Below are 17,720 nucleotides of genomic sequence, written 5' to 3'. Positions count from 1 at the left end.
AATTATAAAACCGTGTAACAGATTGTGACACATCGATTAACTTTTCGATAAACATTATTGTTTCGCGACGCGATAGCTTTTGTGCTTCCATGTTGCATCTATCAGAGTGGAAATGCGATATGAAGTTTTTTATACTATGTAACGGGAGACTATTGTGGATGTTGCATTTGTAGTTCGATGATGTTATGTGACACGTGTGAGATTTCTCGGGACCGCTGAATTGCATAATTGCATTCCAGGGAATACAGATGCAACTGCAACGATCTTAAATTACACTTTTGCTTGTAATCATTGTATTTAATTAGCACACGCTACCTAGGGTAGAGCATTAGTAGAAAAGAAAGTGTATTTCAATTTTTCTACTCTTTTATCACATTACTTGATTGCGTAGATTGCATTGATCGTAAATTTACATATAAAATAATATATTTCGTTAGATTAATTTTCGATACTTATTTTTTCAAAAAATATCGATTTGGTATTTCTGTAAAGTATTATTAATTTTTAGATTCTAGCGCAATCTGATATTTCCAACCCGAGATTAGGCAATTCGTAAGCGATGCATTATCTGCAGCTAGTACGTTACCGATTTGATGCAGTTCTCTGTTTTATCATGCACCGCCAGTGAAGTGATCTGATTTATCAGCTAACATGACTGCAACCTTTCTGATTCGCATACGTATGGCGCAAGTGCTGCTGGGTATAAAATTTGAAAAAATAAAAAATAACCATAAATAAAAAATAAAATACCAAATATTTTTGTAGCTATCACGTTAATTTTGATTCTTTAAATTCTTGCCATGCATCTTCCCTTTGCATTCTTCTTTGATATTTATAAATTTTGGTGGACGGAATATTACAAATTTTTCAAAAATGATAATCACTAAATTTGAATTCTATTCGGAGACAGTTTTCTAATTCCTGTGCCTGAGTGCCTGTATCTATTCTTTCAATACAAATTTGATCTAGCTTGACTACTATTGAAATAGATACTATTTGTTATGAAACGCCCTGAACGCAATCGTTAATAGCGATCGCATTTGAATGTGATTTGATCTTTGCGCGGTAAATCATTAACGTCAATCATGAAGTTACCAACTCGTTCATAAGGTCGTTCAGTCCTTGACATAATAAAGACAGACTGAGGTATACGAATGAACTATGTCCAGGATAAAATAGACAAACGTCTGAGGGCTTCCGGCGAACATTAGTATGCGGGCATCGTTATATCCGCATTCGTGCGGCTCTTCTTAGCATCGTTAATCGCAACGAGAGCCTTTGTTCGGCAATATTACTATATCCGGTTGTAATCCTCAGCCATCGAGTTTCATTGACTAAAGGCAGATTTTCTAGGAATCGATGCTCGGTTACTGAGAACGTTATTATGGACGAATCAGATAAATTAGGTTGTACCAGCTGGCCAATGAATTCAAATAAAAATCTCCTTAATAGGGCGCGTAAAATACAATCGCTTAAATTCGAGTAATTTAAAATAAAAGAAATTTCATACGTCGAAACGTATACAGGGTGTTCGGCCACCCCTGGGAAAAATTTTAATGGGGGATTCTAGAGGCCAAAATAAGAGGAAAATCAAAAATACCAATTTGTTGATGGAAGCTTCGTTAAAAAGTTATTAACGTTTAAAGTTCCGCCCGTACTGAATTTTTTTCTCGAAACTGAGTAGGATTTCAAGGATATGTCTATTGACCAAAAATCATTGTAATTGACCCCTGCAACCAAAAATAATTTTTCCAGAATGATTTGAAACTTTTCATTTTCGTCGAAAAATTTAGGCACCTACCCCCTGTCGATTTTTCTTAAAAATTACTTTTTCATTTTTAGTAATTTTGTTTGACGTCCTACAGAAAAGTTGTGTAATACTTTTTTGTAGGTACCCTTGAGCTCTACTTCAGAAAAAAGTTTCATTGAAATATATTCACAATTGTAGGAGTTATGGCTGTTTGAAAATTGGACCATTTTTATGGGGTTTTCCTCATTTTGCGGGGTCAAGGACCAACTTTTCGAATATTTTTGCTATTTGTACATATTCTCCATCAAAATACGCGTAGTTTGCTTTTTTAAACATTAAAATCGTCCAATCCGTTCAGAAGTTATGACGTTTTAAAGATTCGCATGAAAATTCGGGCAGACATTTCTGGCCAGAAATTATATTTTCGGTAAGGAATTTTTTTCTCGAAAGTGCGTAGGATTTCGGGGGTATGTCTGTTGACCAAAAATGCTTGCAATTGACCCCTGCAACTAAAAATAATTTTTCCAAAACGATTCGAAAGTCTTTTTTTTCACCCAAAACTTTCAACACCTACTCGAATTTTTTTCTCGAAAGTGGGTAGGATTTCGGAAGTATGTGTATTCACCAAAAATGATTGTAATTGACCTCCGCAACCGAAAATAATTTTTCCAAAACGATTTGAAATTTTTGAATTTAATTGTTAATAACTTTTTAACGAAGCCTCCATCAACAAATTGATATTCTTGATTTTCGTCTTATTTTGGACTCTAGAATCCTCTATTAAAATTTTTCCCAGGGGTGGCCGAACACCCTGTATAATAATTATTTCAATCGATCAAAACAAACTCGCGAATTAGGATTTGTGCTTTAAATTGTCACAGCGTTTGGAAATTAAGGTTCTATTCGAGGAAAATGAATTCTACTTTCAAACTGCTTTTTCTTGGAGAATCGTCGTCTTTTCGCGGTTATATCGTGAGTTTTGCCGCGCCTTTTATAGTGCTCTATACGTATCCTTTTCGAGCACGATTCGAGCAGAGAAGCATAATTGGGTAACATCGTGACCCTGATGCTCCGTATGCTCCGATGAAAAGCTTAGTTCGTTAGGAACGATTTCAGGTAACCCCTCGATGCTCGATGATCAAATTAAGCCGGGCTTGTTACAACCATGAAATCGGCGATGAAAGAGCCCCTGCAAAGGGGAAAAAACTATCGAGTTTCCAGCTTGTACAATCGTCGATATTCGACTCCGTTCCTTCTCTGCCAAAGAAAACTGAAAAATAAGCTAATGCTACGGAAGATAATTTTATTTTCAAACGGAACAAACTTTTTTATTTTGCTCTGCTGAAATTATAAAAAAATACACGCAAGTGTACTTAAAATAAAAATTTTGTCTTTATTATACGAGACAGTGGAACAGTTTATTTAACATTTCTCTGTAGAATTAAATTCTCTTTAATTGAATTATAGTTTAAACTATCAAAAGGGGCCTTAGTGAACTCTGTTCTTCAGTAAAAACAATTTGTTCGACATTTTTCTCGATTACAAAAATTTGGTAACGTAAATGCCGTAAATATTGCTCTGTTGCATGCACATGATTTTTTCTAGATCCACGTGGTCATTTTACGTGATGTATTATAGTAATCAAATATTGAAAGACACTTCGTATCGTCAGAGGAGGGACGGACTCGCCTGGTTTTCGAATCCAAGCTGGTTCTTTGTTAGCTTTTAGCCATCGTGAGGCAGCTCCGTTATGCCTGAGTAAGATGGACAGAGAAACTTAGAAAAGGAGATCGAAAATTGATGGAATAGTTATTTCAGGTAGCGGTGCAACCCACGTGCCCAAGGGCAGCTGCAATTTCAAAGATCTTCTTCCACTTTCAGCCTCCCTCGTGTCCTCGTAAGTCGATCCTTACTTCCGCGTCTCTTGCGAGGCTTCTGTTTTCGTCAGCCTCGGGTCACAACGAACCGTTATCACAGTGTTTCGTTGTGGAGAATCGAAGTGGGTCACCGATGCTGCGATTCTCGTGCAAGTGGTGTATAACCTTTCGGTCGAGTGAGATTCGAGGGAAGATAAACTCACCCCTCGCGATGAATCTTTTCAGCGACAAATTAATATTCCGGGGCATATTCGAAACAGAAATAACTCGAATCGATTTCTATTTGCACGCGATTGTTCGTTATTATCGTTCTTTATTTTTTAAGGAAATCATTTTCCAAAAACTGAAACGATTCGCGACTTAAACTCTATAATGGAAAATTAAAGGCAACGTTTTGCCTAAAATTTCGCGTTTATAAAACGAAAGTAACCGATCTCTGAAAGTCAATTTATGTTAAATGTAGAGTTTTATTTTCCACCGAATGGAATCTAGATTGCAGTGTAGACAACTTCGATAAACTCGTTTCTTGGGACCAAAGAAGTCGTGGGTGGCTCGCCGGGCTCGACTAGAAAACTTTTCTCCTGAATACGAACGCAAATCGATTCTCGTTTCTTTTTCGTCCCGGGCACACGGCACAGAAAATCGAAGGAATAGAAAAGTCCTATCGTGGCATCAGCCACGCGTTCTGTTTGCCATCTGTTGCTCTCCTCTCCTAATCTTTTTCGAGATCCGTTGAACAAACTAGGGATGCTACTGCTGTAGAATGCCCGAAGACCTCTCTCTATACCTTTGCTTGAAATTCATGAAGCTCTTCCGCCATGCAACTGTTTAACGTTATCGCGGATTCCGGATTACGGACGAATACATTGTCCACTGAAATTGAAACCAGATGCATAATTTTGCATACTGTATTTCTAAGGAGTATTTGTATTTAACGAAACGGTGTATATTTAAATTCTAGGTGTTGACGTGGTGAATTTTTAATATTATATTCCTAAAAATTACATTTGATGAAAAAACGTATATTAAAATTGTTAGAATTTAGGCTTGGATAGCAAAATAGAAGCTTTATAATTTTATAAATCCAAAAGATGCATCGAAGTATTTAATAAAAACTCTGTGAATAGCTATATGAAAAGAGAGTTAGAACTTAAAAACAGCTTTGAAGCTTTTAAAATGAGGATAATTTTATTATATAATTTTAATTTATATCATTCTATAAATCATATTTTCTAATTATCTAGGGAGTAGTATCTTTCAAAGTAATCTCCAATACGAAGATCTTCCCTCTATGGATATTACAACGATAACTAGTTTCTCGACTTTCTCTTTTAATTTTACGATTCAGGCATAAATCTTTTCTTCTGTCTTCCTTCGTTCCAGTGGTTTGTGTATATATGCTCACGGGTCTCCATTAAGCTTTTCTTCCTTATCGAAAGTCTGCTATGAAATGCAATTGTTCCACCGCAAAAATTGCTAACTACACAGTTGGCTCTATAACTGTCGACGAACTTAAAATACGGCGTAGATATTGTGTATTCTCTTTCCAATGATTTTATGCACGATATACAGGGCGACTCGAGCCTTTGCAATTACATCCAACGCATAAATATTCCTTGAGCTTCGTTGTTTTACGATGGTCAGTAGTTCTATTTTTAATATAATATTTTTGTAACCAACGTTGTATATCGCTTCTTTTCCTCAACAAGTATTACAAATTTTATTTATTCTTCGCTATTATTATCGACAGTAAATCAAACTTTCGTTTAGATTTTTTTATCCTATGAAAAAAGACTATTTGCAAAAGCAGCTCGAGATTATTTTTTTGCAAATAACTTCTACGTCAAAAAAACAATGTCTTCCCTCTTGGTTGAACAGCTGTTGCTCGTTGAGCAAATTTAAAAGTCGTATCATTTAATAATTTATGCAACGAGCATCTTTCGAATTTGCAGTATAAATCCTGCATTGAGTCTCACCAATAAATTTGTACGCGTTTAGGAAGAGACGTATATTCTTGCGTGGAGAAATTATGTTCGCCACCTGCAGAAGCACCCTGCCATTCGCGTCTTGCGTCAGATCCAGTCAGCCACTTTAATACCATGGTAGTAGTACGTGATCCAGATCATATTTTTCACTTTTCCAAAGGTTTTATAATTTCGTCGAAACGCTAATTTTACGTTAGAAATCCCTGCTCTGAAGTAAATAACTGGGTCTAGATGGACCCAGAGGCCAACTTAAGGTTGCAAATAGAAACACGCCGTTTCGTAAGAGGCCTTTATTCGTCGATTACAGTTATATGCGCTCAATATGGTTGGAGGTTTGTTTATATTTTCTGCCAGTTCTCGTTGAACAGAGTGTAGACACCTCGGTTCTCGGGAAAAGGGAGTCTCGAGACGGATCGAAGGTTCTCGAAACGAGCAATGACGCGGAGTTTGAGTGCGCTCATCCGTGGCCTCGTGCTCGGTACCTGTATCCCCGAAGCTCAACACTCTCAACACCTCGAAAAACAGGGGAAGCCTGTCCCTGCGTATATACACGGCGTCCTTTGGGTTGCAGCTGCCTCGTAGAGGCAGCACGTGTTCTCCTCTTCAGCAGGGCAGGTGGCTGGCGTCGTTAAGCAATCGCCTCCCCCTCGACGAAGACCGAGATTTGAACGTGGCACGGTCGGCCAACAGGAACAAGACCATCGAGAAAGAAACCGAGGAGAGAGGCGGTCCAGAACGGAGTTTGGAGGAAGGGAAAAGGTGTCCGGGTTCTGACGGGAGCTGGATGAAAAGGTAGCTGAAGATCAGCGGGAGATAAATATCGAGCGGGATTATTATGCTGGCGTGTTAGCGATCTCCGCGAAAGTCAGATCATCCCTGAACCGTGAAACGAGGAACCGTTCGATATCAGAGTTTCAAATTTTAGGGTATCGTATAGTCTCCCTAACGATCTGTGCTGTCAAGTAATCAAATTGCCAGTGGATGTGTCTATTTACTCGAAACGACAATCACATTCTCGTTGATTATTTTATTAAACTCTGACACACGAAGATCTTAGAAATTGAACTCTATAACTAAAATTATGTTTGGCTCTTGTGAAAAATTGTATTTATCAATTTTATTTATAAAATATGCAAGATACCTGATTTTTTAAGGAGAGAAACCTTTCTTGCCCATCGTTAGTTTTATTTACCAAAAACAGTTGGCTTTATTGAAATAATAATTTTCTGATCATTATAACAAACATATTTTTTAACAGTTTATTTATTTACATCTTACAATCACGTTGACTGTTGTTTAACGTTATGTTTTATCAATGACTCTTTTTATTGGCGATTTGACGAAATATTTAATAAATTATGAAGTTCGTTGTGGCAATTGTTCGTAAAATGAAAGTTTGTAAATCGAGAGTTACCTGTATCACGATCGTGAATGCCTTGAATATCTTATTACTCACAGATATTGTAAGTTTAATCCCCAGGAAACGAAACACGTGTTACATAACAAGGAGGATGCTCGATTTAACCTCGATCAAAATAACAGGTGGAACGTACACGTTCGCCTAAATGTGTGATCGCACTTTTATTAATATTGAATTAATTCGATAGAAAGTTTTAAATTATAAAGTAAAAATGGATCGTCGATCTGTTATGAGGAATCAATTTAACTTACTGCTATTGAATGACGGTTCAATTTTGCCTTTCATGTTCCACAGCGGATTAAGAATAAAGTAACCCTCCGACATATGTCAAAATTTGGAATGAAAATTTACGATAGGTTGCTACTTCACATTTCTATATCAAGTATTTCTAAATTTTCGTAATATTTTGACTGCCACGTGATTCATATATGGGAAATAGGACTTTTCAGTGTGGTAATAAAACAATTCATTCTCAAGTTGAAATATTCAACTTGAAAATAAGTACTAAGACAAATTTAAAATTACGTAGTTTACAATTGTTTAAAATCAAAGTTCTGATCTCGTAAAAAATTGCATAATTTTGGTCAGGCAGTCAACGCGTTAAATTGTAAATAAGAATTCTTTGCATTTTAATTAGGAGAAACGGTGCCTCCGTTTCATTTCGTTTGTAAAAGTCAAATAGAAGATTGATTATCAGAGAATATTGGTCCGTACGTCAAAATCACACTCGTAATTTCGGTTTTTTTTTGGCCATCGCTGTGCGTCGTGCGCGAGACAAAAAGATCGCAAGCTGGGGAAGGAAAATAGGGTGGCACGGAACTCAGCAGCGAGGAGCCCTTGGAAAGGTATCCGCCTGTGTGAATCGCGGCGAAAAAAGAAGCAGAGACCTGGTCGAGACTTGGAAAGAGACGAGGAGAGAACGTAGGGTCGAGGATGGGCGTTCGACGAGGACATGACGAGAAGCAGGTGATACCCGGGATCTGCTTCTCACTCGTGACCGGTTCCTGGATCATGGATACGCGGTTTACTGCCGCTTAATAAGCTGTAATAAGAACTGCCGGTACCCTTGCCACTCGATATTCCGTACGCGATAAATCTCACCGTAGCGATTGTAACGCGAATCGTAGAGGCGAGCAGGTGGTTCGTTTCTCGCTCCGGGCTTCGATGACGCTTTCGAAGAAGAGGTACATTCTAACAGGCCTTCAAAAGCTGTCTTCGTGCGGTCGGATTTCTCTGGTTTTGACTGGCCTGTTCGTTTCGCTACGTCGCGAATGGGATAATGAGTTAACGATCGCCATTGTCGATGCGGTGGCACTAGGGTTACGGATTCTGAAATAGCAATTTGCTCCGTCGTCGACAAAGCACACAGGGAATAGTTAGAAGTTTCAACGTTTCTACTCCCTTTTTTCAAAATTTTAAAAAAGTGTATGCAAAACTTAAGTACCTAGGCAAAAAGCATGGCAACTTTCCTAATTATTTGCTAGGGTACTCAAATCATATCTCGAAAATTAGTCTTTTAAACAAATTTTATTTTAGAAGATGTAGGTCTAGGTCGAACAATTCCACATTTTGAACCTTGGGGCCAGAAATACTTAATTTGCTCTCGAATTGGAAGGGCTGAAGAAACAACTATATTAACTTTATTATTGAGTATCGGAAAAAGGTAATAATGTAAATTGGATCACAAGATTTATGTTCTTGAGGAATTAAACTAGAAGGAATCTACGTAATAGGAAATTTATTTTCTGACTGAGAAGTTTGGATTTATTTATGACATACACACATTGTAGTAAAAGTTTAATACACTACGTATCTTTATTTTAATCGTATCGATCGTAATGTGATACTTTTTGAGACAGTTATCTAGATGAAAACAGGTTTACCGTCGCAAGTGTCACAATTGTAAGTGGTTTCTCTTCTTCCACCTGGTCTTTTGCAACTAACACATACCGAGCAATCTTTATACATTTCCTGAAGGTATAATAAAATGCAACAGAGTCCCATGGCCTTCACTTGATTTTTGGTGTTCTAAAACTCCCCCAAAATTAATAGTACGTATAATACCTTCAAGGTCTCCGAACAAAGATTATGTAAAATCTTATTTCGATGTAACAATGATTGGAATGAAATGTATATACATTGCATACATATGTTGAGGTTAAGTCGATATAGAAAAGGATTGAGATAACGTAAGAGTGTTGATATAAATATGGAGATGAATTTAACTGTATTTAGACCTCAAAGAAACATCTTCGGTTATTTTGTTCAATATAAATTGTAGGATGTGTGCATCGACTATCGATAATATTTATATTTTATTCGTTCTATCAAGTAATGATATTTTACTCAAACTCTGGTTACGTGATTCCCTAGCTGATGGAAATTTATTTTCAATAGAACGAAATATAACAATTATTATCTGTATTTGATACATTGCTTTCCATACAAAAGTTATATTATAATTACGAACATATTTCCTCGAATACGTGAATCGTTATCTACTATCTTTGTTTATCGCTTCCGGTAGATTGTTAATTAATATTTACGGCAATTCCCTTCCACTCGCAATGCAAGTATCGATTTTTATCTACAAAACAGCTTTTGAATTTTAGCATTCCATGCATTCGTTTCGAAGTTACAATCATTCTCGAGGATTTCCAATTTCCGCTTTTATGCACCCTCCGCTTTGTCTGCTTTTTGAACAGCTTCAATCACATTCTCTCTGAATAACTGTATTTTTATGATTTTCTGAAATTCTGTAGAACGGATGCCTCGTTAAAATTTTAGGTGTCGGAAGTACCAAAAATATGACTATTTTCTGCCACCCTCTGATTTGATCTCGAATCAGAAGCGATCAATATCGATAACGCAATTTGCTTCGATCTAGACGCACTCCAATTTCTCGTAGTTTCTTCACTGCCTAATTATGGAGAATCCTCTCGCCATAAAAGCAACGTGAAGTATTATGGACAATAAACGGGCAGTAAAACCATAAGGACCCTCCACCGAAAGGATCGGACGTTCAATAAATCTGAGTTTTAGGTTAGTAATTCATGGACCGGTCCATCGTCCGACGCGATTTCGCTTATCGTTGGGGTTGATCGAGTCTAACGACATAAGGGCTGCGCTCAGGGGTCTAAATAGGAGCGGTCCCACCCCCTAGTAGCGTGTCCTCGGGGATCCTCCAGAGGCGTCCCGACAAAGAGGCAAGCACGAGCTCCTCCATCCATTTTTCTTCCTCTTTCTTTACGCGAACCTGGCTTCGAACGGGGCGAGACGGGGACAGGAAAGATGGATTTTTCTTTCTTTCTTCTCCTCGTCTTTCTTTCTTTGGTAAATCAGATGCAGCCTCGCTTCTCGTCGAGGCGGCGTACAACAGTTGGCGAGGAGGAAACATCTGTCGGTCGCGGCGCATGCGTATTCTTCAGGTAAAACCTGCGTGCACCAGGGATTCTCAAATTCTATACCTGATTTTTCGATGATACGTATCCTTAACACGCGAGTAACAATCATCCAATAAATTCTGCAGAGTACCTAAAATCGTTATACAAAATTCATATTTAAAGGGTGAAATTATCAAATTACCCAAACTATAGTTGGAGATTATAAGCTTAGAAAGAATGAGACACAAGATAGTTAAATGACCCTATCAATGCTATCAAGAATTATTTTCCTTGAAAAATACATTTCGATATTTTATTAATCATTCGTAGATTAAGAGAAACTTACAGTCGAAAGCTGCGTAACAAGAATAGAAATCTAAGAAATTGTACGTGTATTTCGAAACTTCTGAAGTTAATTTTAATTCTTGATAAAATTGATGACTACTCGATTAAATCAGCATCTGCAAACGAGTGCGCAAGTTGCAACTGGCGGTAGACACGAAATGCAAATTCGATATCAAGAGATAAGGTTCTCGTAGTGAAAGATCATGTTCAAGAGTGGACTAATTTAAGTCCGAATTACGTTACAAAATATGTTTTTTTATCGAAAAGTGGTCACGGTAAATGAGTACATAATGCATCGCTTAAAATAATAAGAGGATCGCGTATTTTAATAATTATATCGTTTAGTAGAATGTCCAATATTCTAAGCGTACTTCGAAAATCGATGTTATTAATTTAAAAATCGTTTAAATAATTTTTCAGCAGTTAACAAAATGAATTTAATTATTCATTTCGTCTGCATAAATAACAGGAAAGGATTAATACATTTTTAAAATGTTCGAAACGTTAAAGACGATTCCATAACGATTATCTTATAGAATATTATTTCCTGTAATTACACTCGATTGATAATTACAATTTTATTTAAGATTTAGTAGAAATTAATGAATTATTACATTTAAATTTTGACTATCTAATTGTATATGCAATATAAGTTATATGTACAAGCCTTCTATAATTACAACCGCTTTTATAAACTTTTGTACGGCTATGAATACAATTAGGAAGAATAATAAGATTCTCGTTTCGACGTTCACCTAATTATCTTGATGCTTCTCTGGTCGTCTTTCGTGCGTAATATTTTCATTTCAGAAAAGTAGGTGACTGGTTTCACGACGTAGGGGCTCTTATTAGATTTTCCTGTTGACGCGAGCAGTTTCAGAAATAGTCGTGATTTAGAACCGGATGCGGTGGTCCCTCGCCTCTACGAGTCAATTTTTACGATACGATAAACATCTTCTCGAACGCGTTTCGATAGGCCTCTGAACTTCGCTTCCTGGAATTGTTTATTCGCGCTGCAAACTCTGCTAGCAATTTCATCGAATCGAACCATTAACAAGCACCTTATACTAGTTATAATTTATAATTAGATTTGATTTTGTCGATCGCGGTGTATTGTTCTTTAATTTCTTTAATTTCGATATTATAATACAATTATAAAATGTAATATTCATAGATGATATGATCATATATAATTGTTATATGATCCTCTTCAAATGAAAAATAACAGAAATGTAAAACGATCGTTTGAGTAATATTGCAGTGCAAATCATAATGCAGTAGATTACAATTAAACATAACAAACAAGATATTGTACACATCGATTTAAAGTATAAAAGTTAACAAAAACACAACTAGTTATCCGGAATCATGCTTCACATCGATCGAGCAAAACAAAACCGAGAAAGTGAAACGTTTGCTCTGCTCAGTCACGGTAAAAAGTTAATTCTGAAGTTTCCAATCGGCGTTTCATCGGCTGCTTAAGGCTTCCCAAGATTAATGTATTAATTATACGCCCCTGGACCGTTCCATTAGCCAAGAATCGAGCGGTAATTAAAATTTAACGCCCATTCGGATTCCAAAGCCGTCCGCGTGAAATTCAATTAGCTCTAATCGCAAGATTTACGAGTTCCGTCTCGCGACGCGACGACGATCGACTGTCCTATGCAAAGATTCGTAATCGTTTCGCGAATCCACCCGATCGATCGTTTTCGAAAGGGTTCCGATGAGTCAGAGGAAAATTGCATATCCGCTTCCTTCGATAAAGGGTGGTCGAATCACCCTCGTTGCACGGTGCACACTGCACGCGCGTTATTATTCTGATTCTGATGCAAATACACCGGTCACTTGGGTATTTCGTTAGTCACTGGATGTGGTGGTCAACTCGTTGCGACTTCGAGACGTGAAATAATAGGGATCGTAAATCGAAATGGCACGGAAGTCGGCAAGGTGTGGTAAATTATGACTCGACAAAGAGTAATTGAATCCTTTGTTCTCCATTTGTTTTAAAAGATACTTTGTCCTCTCGTTAGATCGTAAAAGAAAGTGCTTTTAACCAGCTTGCAGTAAAAAATATCGCGCTGGTCCCTGAATATTCATCCGCATAATGCATATTTTGTGGCGACTACGAAAACGTCCGTGTAAATATTAAAAGTTTCGCGTCGGTTAGTTCGACCGTCACGAAACTTTGGTATTTAAAACATAATTATTATTCAACTTGTTTTCAATAACGAACAATGTTGAGAAAATTCTATATTATTCATACAACTTTTGTATACGAAATCTGTATTTAAAACTTTGTATTAAAAATACCACGTTAGTCGTTCGATCTGCCCTTGTAAAATCTGTATTTTATAGGGTTGGAGTAATTTGGATAACATAGAAAATATTAAGAACGAAAATACTGTTAATTCAAGAGAGTTTCTACGATCATAATTATTTAAAAGAATAAAATTAGCAATTATCACTCTATAAAATGGTACAGAATCACTTGATACGATCTTCTCTATTATTCAGTTCAAAATCCAGTTATTGCAGCCGTTACGTCTGTATCGTTGCAGACTGGCGATTGGATATAAAACGATACTTGAGGATTATTACAGTGCTTCCAGACGCGATTTTCTCATTCGAGTATATTGCGTCGTTTTCTGCCAGAACAAGGCAACGGTATTATCCGTTCGTGCGTATCCCGATTTCCTTTTATCGTGGCTCGTGCGACGAAACCTCGGAAAGACGTTCATCCTTGTAGCGTTTCGTGACAGGAAACACTCGATACTTCTCATCGATGACCAGCGATCATTGGTAGGAAGCAGGAAAATAATACGTTTTCGGTCGAGCGAGAAACGAGCTGCTCCGGGGCTCGTTTAAACCGCAGATATTCACGCATGAAAAAGGCCTTCGACAGTGAAATTAATAGCAATGTTCAAGCGTGATTACGCAAGGTGACAGATGTCCCTGGTACACTTCGAATTAACTGACCTACATCCCTCGAAACGCGATCTTCATCTGCAATAGACTTCGAGAAGTAAAAACATTGTAAGTAAAATTAAAATTGTAGAACGTACAGTCGAGGAATTTGTTTTGCAAAAAGTATCAAAAGAAATTAAGTGGTTGCAAATTTCGGTGCAGGTTCAGCAAATAAATCCTTATTTCTTCAGGATTGTGTGAAAGCTTAATAGAGAGATATATTCAACTTGCATTCTTATAATAAAAATTACTAGCTATTTATTTTCTGTCTTGATTCAGAAATTTCCCAAACGCAACGCTGACAAAATTCAAGAAACTCATATTTTAGTTGAATATACAATTTTATTCTGAAATTGTTCTAATATCTCAAAAAACATTTTGCTCCAACAACTCTCGTTTTGCTTGCCTCTGGACCAAAGGGCCCAGCGACGTGCAAGTAAATAAAATAACATTTTTGCAAGAGTTTATTCAATCCCCATGCACGTTGCTCGGTTAGCTCCAAAGGAAAGTAAAACGCGCTGCTTTCTGACCGCTTTGAATCGCGAGCTTTCGTCGGTGGTAGCTGAAAAGCTGGCAGACTCGGTGGTATCGTTCGCGTCGCCACAATAGATCCTTGGAATACGAGCGAACGCCTATTCTGAAATTCAAGAGCGCGAACTGGGTCACCCGGATCGAGATCACTTCCTCATTTTTTTCCCTCCATTGCACGGAACGTCCAACGAGTCCTTCGAGGTTATCTCATCCAGTGGCGCGTCTCCTGCAAACGGCACCGTTGTATAACGAGAAGTTTCTCACAGGAAGTGGGACGGCGTTACATTGTCTTCCGCAAATGGAACTTTGAACTTGGCTGTGAAATTTACCCGCGACGACGATTGTTTTCACGCGATAACCTTTATTAAACGATCGACTTTTTGACGATCGTACGTCCTTCCTTGTACTTTCACTCGAAAACAGCGGAAATGTATGTATAATCGTGCGATAAAAGGGATTTGAAAGTTTTGAATTGTTCTGACTTAGTAAAGAATGGTACGACGATGCGTTCTTTCGCGTTCTTGAATCCGATTTTCTCAAACACCTTACATTTCGAGAATTATACAGGGTGTTCGGCCACCCCTGGGAAAAAATTTAATGGGGGATTCTAGAGGCCAAAATAAGATGAAAATCAAGAATACCAATTTGTTGATGGAGGCTTCGTTAAAAAGTTATTAAGAATTAAATTAAAAAATTTCAAATCGTTCTGGAAAAATTATTTTCGGTTGCAAGAGTCAATTACAATCATTTTTGGTGAATACACATACTTCCGAAATCCTACCCACTTTCGAGAAAAAAATTCGAGTAGGTGTTGAAAGTTTTGGGTGAAAAAAAAGACTTTCGAATCGTCTTGGAAAAATTATTTTTAGTTGCAGGGATCAATTGCAAGCATTTTTGGTCATTACATATACCCCCGAAATCCTACGCACTTTCGAGAAAAAAATTCCTTACCGAAAATATAATTTCTGGCCAGAAATGTCTGCCCGAATTTTCATGCGAATCTTTAAAACGTCATAACTTCTGAACGGATTGGACGATTTTAATGTTTAAAAAAGCAAACTACGCGTATTTTGATGGAGAATATGTAGAAATTGCAAAAATATTCGAAAAGTTGGTCCTTGACCCCGCAAAATGAGAAAAACCCCATAAAAATGGTCCAATTTTCAAACAGCCATAACTCCTACAATTGTGAATATATTTCAATGAAACTTTTTTCTGAAGTAGAGCTCATGGGTACCTACAAAAAAGTATTACACAACTTTTCTGTAGGACGTCAAACAAAATTACTAAAAATGAAAAAGTAATTTTTAAGAAAAATCGACAGGGGGTAGGTGCCTAAATTTTTCGACGAAAAAAAAAAATTTCAAATCGTTCTGAAAAAATTATTTTCGGTTGCGGGGATCAATTGCAATAATTTTTGATGAATAGACCTACCCCCGAAATCCTACCCACTATCTAGAAAAAAATTCAGTACGGGCGGAACTTTAAACGTTAATAACTTTTTAACGAAGCTTCCATCAACAAATTGGTATTCTTGGTTTTCGTGTTATTTTGGCCTCTAGAATCTCCCATTAAAATTTTTCTCAGGAGTGGCCGAACACTCTGTATAAAAATGAACAAAGAAGAGTAATAGGTACACCGTATTTAATATAATCGTGTTTTTATCAGCAATTTTGTATTACTTTTAGAAATTGAAATCTCTTCAGATAGTCTAACAGATATTTTCATTTTTTTCGAAGAAAGTTGAGATAAAATCAGTTCAAAATTATAGAAAAGTGGGTTACGTTATGTTTTAAATGGATCAGCAATAAAACAAGAAATTCTTTGCGTTATTGAATTTTATTGCATATCAAAAATCGCTGTTAATTTAATTTATATATTTACAATATTGCAAACAGAGCAATTTAAATCATGCAATAAACTCGTGTTCGAGCAATCAATCGCCCAAATATTTCAACTCGAATACATTTCAAAATAACCTTGGCAAGTGATGGATCGACAGAAGTAAATAGAGGGGCTCGAAAGGTGTCCTGCAAGAAGGAAAAAGAGAATTTTGAGAAACACTGCGTATCTGTGCCGAGCGCCACGCGACCAGGTCGTCCGGTCGGGCTGGGTGCCGGGTGTTGTTGAAATCAACGTGGTGGGGTTCCTTCGACGACCACAACCGGAGCCTTATGCCTTCAGTCGACTCTCGGCTCTCACTGCGACTCGAGCCGGCTGAGATTCCGTTAATTAAGCATCGAGCGATCCGAAACGGTGGTTGCACAACAGGTGAGCCCGCGTGGATCGAGCTCGAGGATCGCGTGGATCCCCTAAAAACAAGAATATCGTCATCGACTGCAACAACCGGGCCACGATCCAGCTTTATCGTCGAAACGGTCCAACGATCGTCCGGAATCGACGTCCGTGTTCGATAAGAAGAAACATTGGAAAAAGAGTGGACCAAAGCTCGTTGAAAGTCGACGTCGAAAAAGAAGAGGAATTCGAAGAGCCGTTCTCAACAAAGGAAAATTGTTTTGCAAAGCCGTGAATCCGCGCGCGAGTCGTGGCGAGCCAGAGTCGAACGGAACGGTGGTGTCACGGTCGATCCCCGGGAGATCGATCCAACCAGTTCCTTTTACCGGTCGATCACCTCGATCTCGCGTTCTCGAGTCCCCGGTGGCGCGCGAGTGCACGTAGCATCCGCGTCGTCGGGTCTTAATTAGTACGTGGGTGTCGGGATAGAGTCTCGAAGGCTCGTCGAGGAAGAGGATCGTCTCGTAACGAAATAGAAGAAAAGAGTGAGAGGCGAGAGTCGCAAGGTGGACGCAAAGAGATGCCGAAAGCGGTGGGAGCAGTGTTTAGAGAACGGGAAGAGAGCATCGAGAAATAAAAGAGGCGAGAAGAGGGTTGGTTAACCGAGCGCCGGTGGGTGGAGCGGAGCTGGAGGAGCAGTTAAATAGATGCAGGAATCTCTAAGCGGCGCCATGCTGCTGTTAGCGGCGAGAAAAAATATTCGGTTTCCTGTGTCTGTGCGCGCGCGTCTGTGAACCAACGTTGGAATCCCAGGACCGTATCAGTACGCGCGATTTACTATCGATTCGAGGCCAGTCCGACTTGTTTGCGGATCAGAGTACCCTGGACGATCGAGACGAGCCTCTCGGTGTATCGCACGAGTTGGCTACGTGTCAAGGAACCTCTGGAATCCCAGAGTCGGTTCGCCAGTTGTTTACCATCCGAAAATATCCTTGGATCGTCAGAAGAAGTCTGACAGTGCGAAGAAATTGTTTCCGAGAAACGTCGAAGTCTCAGGACCGTATCGATACGCGAGGTTTACAAACGATTGGAGGCTACTCGTTCGCGATCGAAAGAATTCTGTCAGTGCGCTCGTGGACTCTTGAACTACTTGCACGTCCGTCTGATTGTAATTCAATGATTGTCGGAATCCCGGGAACGTAGTTCTGCGCGAGGAGGACTCATAGTGCA

General features: G+C 38.3%; 1 protein-coding gene across 2 annotated transcripts in view; it reads left to right on the top strand.

The window, feature by feature from the left end:
• The window catches only part of LOC143340235 (uncharacterized), a 230,975-nt gene that overhangs the window by 91,296 nt on the left and 121,959 nt on the right, over positions 1-17,720 (top strand). The gene's annotated exons all lie outside the window — the stretch shown is intronic.

This window comes from Colletes latitarsis, chromosome 3, assembly GCF_051014445.1.
Source record: "Colletes latitarsis isolate SP2378_abdomen chromosome 3, iyColLati1, whole genome shotgun sequence".
Classification (NCBI taxonomy): domain Eukaryota; kingdom Metazoa; phylum Arthropoda; class Insecta; order Hymenoptera; family Colletidae; genus Colletes; species Colletes latitarsis.
The sequence above is the reverse complement of the archived record's forward strand: the minus strand, read 5'-3'. Positions and strand labels throughout refer to the sequence as shown.